The 6,238-nt window shown below is 49.4% G+C and overlaps 1 pseudogene; it reads left to right on the forward strand.

The window, feature by feature from the left end:
• Positions 1 to 214: 214 nt before the first annotated feature.
• LOC144161416 (protein transport protein Sec61 subunit alpha pseudogene) lies at positions 215 to 655 on the forward strand (annotated as a pseudogene).
• Positions 656 to 6,238: the final 5,583 nt, after the last annotated feature.

Raw genomic sequence — 6,238 nt, forward strand, 5'->3', positions numbered from 1 at the left:
TCTTCCCTACCTTTCTTCCCTACTTTTCTCACAAGACACAATCAGATCCATCGCAGGTAAGAGTCAGAAATCCACGGCAGCCGCATCGCGAACGCTGGGAACAAAGAAGAAGAGGCGGCTCTCTTGTGGATCGTGCTCACCGCCGCTCACCGGCGTGGATCGTAACCTCTGCGCTCTGTGGCTCGTCTTCTAATCTGGGGCCTCCCCTTGGCTTTTTGACGACACACCGAAGGACCGGGCACTCTTCGACCGAGCACAGAAGCTGCCAGGCATGGTCATCACTATCGGCCAAGCCATCATCTACATCATGACTGGCATGTACAGCGACCCAGCGGAAACCGGTGCCGGTGTCTGCTTCCTCATCATCATTCAACTCTTCGTGGCTGGCCTCATTGTGCTTCTGCTTGACCAGCCGCTGCAAACGAGCTGGGCTCGCAGATTTCCCTCTTCGTCGCTACCAACATCTGTGAGACCATCGTGTGGAAGGCGTTGTCCCACCTCGATCAACACCGGCCGCAGCACGGAGTTTGAGGGCGCCATCATCGCCCTGTTCCACCTGCTGGACTCTCGGTTGGACAAGGTGCGCGGTCTGCGAGATGTCGTCTACCTGTCCAACCAACCAAACTTTATGAGCCCCCGTTCAAGACACTGTTGATAGCTGAAGTTTTTCTATTGGAAGTACCAGAAATTTTGTTATTTGCAATCAGCGTGAAATAAATGACGCCAACTAGCATGAAAACCTGACGTACCTTCTGTCTGTAAATATCTTTTTGCTCATGGGCCCTTGAAACTTGGGATGTATGTGCGCCTCTCTCCTAGTGGTAGGTGCTACTGCCCTATTTTGTTGCAGCTTTTTTTTCCAAGACTTTCCGGATGAATTCACCAAAATATTATGCGCTTATGAAACACATGATAGGCAATACCCTAAAATCACCTGACAATGGCAGTCAGGCTTAAAAGGACACTAAAGGCAACCAGTAAGTTGGTTTCTAATAAAACTGACCTTCCATCTTAACCATTTTAGCGTTGATTCCTTAATAAAACAACGCATTTCCCTTCATAATTTCCCTAACAGCCAAGGTCGTCAGCATGATTTCGTCTGGAGGGAGGCAAACTAATTTTATTGCAGAGGAAAGGGAAGGGCGAAGGGAAGCGGTAATTATTCTGGTGTGGCTTGGGAGTAGGGGAGGAAGGGGGGCGGCCAAGTGCCGACGCCCATGCTCACAGCGATTTGATGATGCGAACAGAGGCTGCGGCAGCCGCTATTTGGGTCACGATGAAGCGGAAGCAAACCAGGCAGCGGTGATGTATAGCGGTATAGAAACAACCGAATACAGCGGTACCACGTACCAAGTGGTCAGTTTCATTTAAATCAGCCGTGCTATCCCCAACTCCCGCGACTTTTGCTGCTCCAGACCACTCAGCAAAATGTTTCTTCATGGGAGCCGGGATCAGTATTGCCGCTTTGTTGAAGAATATTGTCCTTCTTAGGCAGCGTGAATGTTGGAGTGAAAATCCACCGCTCGTCAGCGGCCCCCCCACGCCTTTTCGCATAGCGGCCCCGCCGCAAGCATGGACGAGCAGCGCCATCTAGCGGCAGCCAGGGAAGCCGTTGCCTACGCCAGATGTTGCGCACACTTCAGTATACTGACTTTAGCCTAAATAAGCGTTCCCGGCTTTTTTTTTTTCAATCGAAAGAACTCAGAGGGTCATAATAAAAGTCGCTATGCACACAGTACTGTACGAGTATCACACAATTATCTGGCTGAGTAGTGCACCAGGCATTGCACCGAAACCAAAACTATCTTGCTGGCGTTTGGGGTCGGCGCTTCATTTATCGGCTGTGCTCTCATTACATTGTTTCTGGCTTTATTTTTGTTCTTTGACGTTCAAACATGACGCTACAAGTATTTCCAGCTAAGTTTTGATAAACTTGGGAAGCCGGATTGTTAAATATTTGTCCCGCGATTTTAATTACTTACGGTGTACGTGGCGCGGCACAGCCAGTGACGGCGATAGCCGTCTTCACATTTTTTTCCATTATCTCTCTTATTTAGGAAACGTTACGCATAGGAGGGGTACATTCGTGTTTTCGCTGAGCTAATCTATCGATCTAAATCAGCATGTATTTTGCCTTCAGTCTCCCTTTTCGAAAGAGAATTTGAGGCGCACTTCCGCGGAGAATGGACAGTGTGTGCTGCTTGGGCAGCGCTACCGATCCTCCCCGTGGTGGGAGCTCCCGAGGGAAGCGTGAAGTGCTACGCACCTTCATTTCAAACTACTCATCTAGAGACAAGCTAGAAGGTTTTAGAAACAAATTAATCATTATTATTTAACATTGTTATTTATGTATTTTTGTCAGTATGTAGAACCTCTTTGAAGCGTTGACAGCTCTACTGCCATGGACCGCCATGGCACTAATGCGGCGAGCCATCATCATTGATGGGCTGAGGCCAGTCCCCGTTGACTGTAATCATCACCGCCATGTCCAGAGCGGCATGAGCGCACGCATTCCTTTTTCCTCTTCATCTTCGTACTTCTATCGCCGTTCCATTAGGCAGACCTTGAGGGTCGCTCTTCTCCCCCCTTGGCGTTCCAGTCTTGTCCCTGAGGGTCGACGGATCCCACACGGTACTTTTAATGCAAGGGGTCGTTACAAAGAGGTATTGCATTGTTATCGCTGGAGTAAAACATCGTTACCATAGGAGGACGCAAAGTTAATAAATACACGTCCTCAAAATGGTTCTTTTAACGAAAAACGAAAGTTAGTTTTCAGTAGCTGTGCAAAGATGGGAATAGGAATAATATAAAGCAAGCACTGGCATAATCTAAACAGTAGCTCACTGCGCGCACACGTTGCTGCACGAAGGTCTCTTTGCTGTATCCCCTTCACTCCTCCTCTCCAACCTGCTTTTCTTCGCGCATGAGCATGTGGTTGCGCCGGAGGAGTTTTCTGCGCACAGGTGACCGCCGGATTTTCCATTCACCTCTCCGCGTAAAGCTTCGCTTTAAAACCAGCAGTAATATTGGGCTACCATGCAGAATAACAACCGAATTGATAGCGAAGCTTTGTACAGCTACAACTTCGGGTGAATGTCAAGTTTTAATTTCCAGAAACTTACGCCACGTTGGGGATTTCCGCTAAATCTAGTTTAACACCTATTCCTCACTTCGAGGTGATCGATTCGCCCTCGCGCTACAAGCGACTAGCCTTATGGTTAGCTCAGTTGTTACAGCGACTGCCCTAGTAGGGTCCCTAGAAATTGTGCTAGTCTGCCGTCCGCGCGCTTACTCTATGGGAAGGCGTGTCCGCGCCGCTGATGCACGCACAGCGCTGCGCAGAGGGCGCTGCGAGCAATCGGAGCGCCCGAGCGGCCGGAGCAAGAGCGGCCGCAGGCCGGCGTGTGCCGCGCGCTATACTGCCGCTCTGCCGCGGAACGCGAGCGCGCATCGGGGTTTGTCGGCCACTTAGAGCGGTGAAATGGAATGGTACGAGGTACATCAGCTCACAATTGAAGGTACGATAGTACAATAAGACCTTTTAGTTTCACGCCCCGAGTTTTTCGCGAATTGGGCTACGGAGCCTCTTTGCGGCCGTTGAATTTCGCGAGTGAGACCGAAGGATGAAACCGCAGCAACCAGCGTAGCCGTTTCACTACCACCGCTTGGACCATTATTAAAGTAAAGCTTTCTATGTCTCACTGATGGCCTATGTCGCCTCGAAAAAGCACTGCGGGAAAGCCAACTGTCTCTGACGACGGTGATGTTTGTGAGTAAAGTGAGAGGGAAAAAAAAAACGCTTCCCGTGATCAGAATCGAAGCTGGCTCCATCGCGTTTTGAAGCCGACGTCTATCTCAATGCGCAATTCCAACATGGTCAAAGCAATTTGGATTTGGAGAGGAGTGCATGGACGTGCACATGTAATTAGTCAGAAAAATTATCCACTCCTCCACTCAGCAACGATGGTTGAACACGAAGCTTTCTTCGCGTGAAATCAAACGGCAAAGGGTCGATTTCAAATCCGGCGCGATCATAAGTCCAAAATGCGTGCGAGTCAAAGTGAAAGCTGAATGAGTCAAAGTCAAAACTCAGACGACAAGGAAGCGCTCACAAGAAAGCTTCGCGTTCAACCACCAACATGTTCAGACAGTGAGATCCCGTTCAAAAAGAACTCCCTGCGGCACCAGAAGCTGTGTTTGTTCCACATCGAAACTACCGGGTCATTCCCGAACGTCATTGACGGTGACAAGCACGCAGCCGGCTGGTAGGCTGACAAGAAGAAAAGCGAAAGCTTGAGTAAAATGTTGTGCCAGAGAAAACTTGTTCCTATATACTTTGGGCAGAGTGCGGGGGGAGGGGGGATAAAGCAAGGTATATATGGTCATGACAGTACAAATAAACCTCAATATTTTTACTCCTTGGTTTCAAACAGCCACGATTATATGATTGGCCATAACACAAATATTCTCCCGTTTTGCTTTCCCCGCGTGCGTCTCGCAATTCTCTCCGAGTGTGTGGGTGATCAAACAGAACCTGTGTAATGACTTGCAAGCGAAGTTACTGATTTGCAGCCGGGTTTTATTAAAAATCAGTTTCACGTACCCAATGCTGGCGAATGTTTCAAATCGTGGTATTCACGAAAATTACAGGCACGCAGAACAGGTTTGATAGTACCCAAATTTTTGAAAATTTCGAGGTAAGCGGAGTGTTGGGTTAAGCGAAATGCGAAAAATGTATGGCCAGATCACTGGAATAAGAGATAGTGCTGGTAACAAACGCTCCAATGCACATGGACGCTTCCGGAATACAGGCAAAAATAATTTGCAGAAAAAACAATTTTTTTTTAGGTATTGCGGAAAAAGAACTGCGTGATGCTCGCCTGTTTCGCGTTCGCATCTGGTCCCCAAAAAGTGTTCTCGAGCTTCTCAATGCCGCATCAACTGTTGGTCGCCAACGCTATATTCTATCTTTGCTGTGAAGCAGGCAAAGCATATGTTTTTCTTGTTCCTGCCGTTTTTGGGACTTTTTGAGCCACGTCGTCGTCCACATGATCAGAAGCGTCTTCCCCAGCTATATCAACGATGTAGGCGCCGGACAGCACTCCGCTAACGGGACATCGGCCGCGCACAGTGCGTACCCCGTGCAAATTTGCCGTTCGCGACGGTGTTCGGCGCGTAATGGGAGCTAAGCTTTAACCGAGAGCTTATCAGCTGCCTGCAGCGGATGTTGCATTGCGTCCTATTGTCAACATTTCGAGATATCCGTGATCCCCGAAAAGACGTTTCGAGACAAAGGGTGGAAAATGTCGCCTATGGCAGGTATATGCACGGCAAAAAAAGGTTTCGACTTAACCGATATTTCGAGATATCCGAGTTCGAGTTATGGAGAAATCACTGTATCTGATGACTGAAGGTGATAAAACTTCGTATGCATGTGCACACGTCTTGTTTTTTTATTCGGCATTTACATTTAACAGATTCCCAGCTGACTGGAGGTAACTGAAGGGGCCGCGAAGACGTGCGCTTAAGGGCCTCCAGATCAACGATGCGAAAGGTCAGGAGGCACCGGTTCGAGCTGCTTTATTTACATACACGTACAGGGGACAACATCTTGGGAAACTTGCAAAGAAACACGGTTCCAAAGAGCCATAGAAAAAAGCGGAGCGCCGCCACACACCACACACATTTTCACGCGCTGACTAATCCATCAGTTAACAACGGCGGGGGTATTCACAAAGAACGGTTGTTTGCTAGCTGAAGTCCCGCATGATATTTCCAAGCTGGAAAACGATGCCTTGCCGGCAGTGTTCCCGAAGCCCCCGAGTATGTGTCGAAATCGGTTCGACACATACTCGGGGGCTAGCATAGCGACACGATTCCGCGGTTTTTACAAGGCTCGATCCTTCATAATACGCGGAAACGTACTCCTGTCACTTCACGCTCCGGTTAAAACACTTCGTACTGGTAAGAACCAACTTATTTGGCTAATCTGGTTTGTCGACAGAAACGGATAGGGTTCGAAAAGGGGCAGTTAAAATGGGCTGAACCCGCCCAGAAATAGGGCAAAACTACGAAGGCAGCAGCGGCACGGCAGAGCGCCGTCCGTCGCTGCCCATCGCGCCGGCCGGCCACCGCGCTCCGATTGACTGCAGCGCCGCCGCTGCATGCATCACGGAGGAGCCCCCTTCGCGGCCGGCGGACGGCAGACTAGCACAATTTCTAGGGACCCTAGCCCTAG

Source organism: Haemaphysalis longicornis, unplaced genomic scaffold (genome assembly GCF_048455015.1).
Source record: "Haemaphysalis longicornis isolate Haplotype H1 unplaced genomic scaffold, Haemaphysalis longicornis Haplotype H1 scaffold_1, whole genome shotgun sequence".
Lineage (NCBI taxonomy): Eukaryota > Metazoa > Arthropoda > Arachnida > Ixodida > Ixodidae > Haemaphysalis > Haemaphysalis longicornis.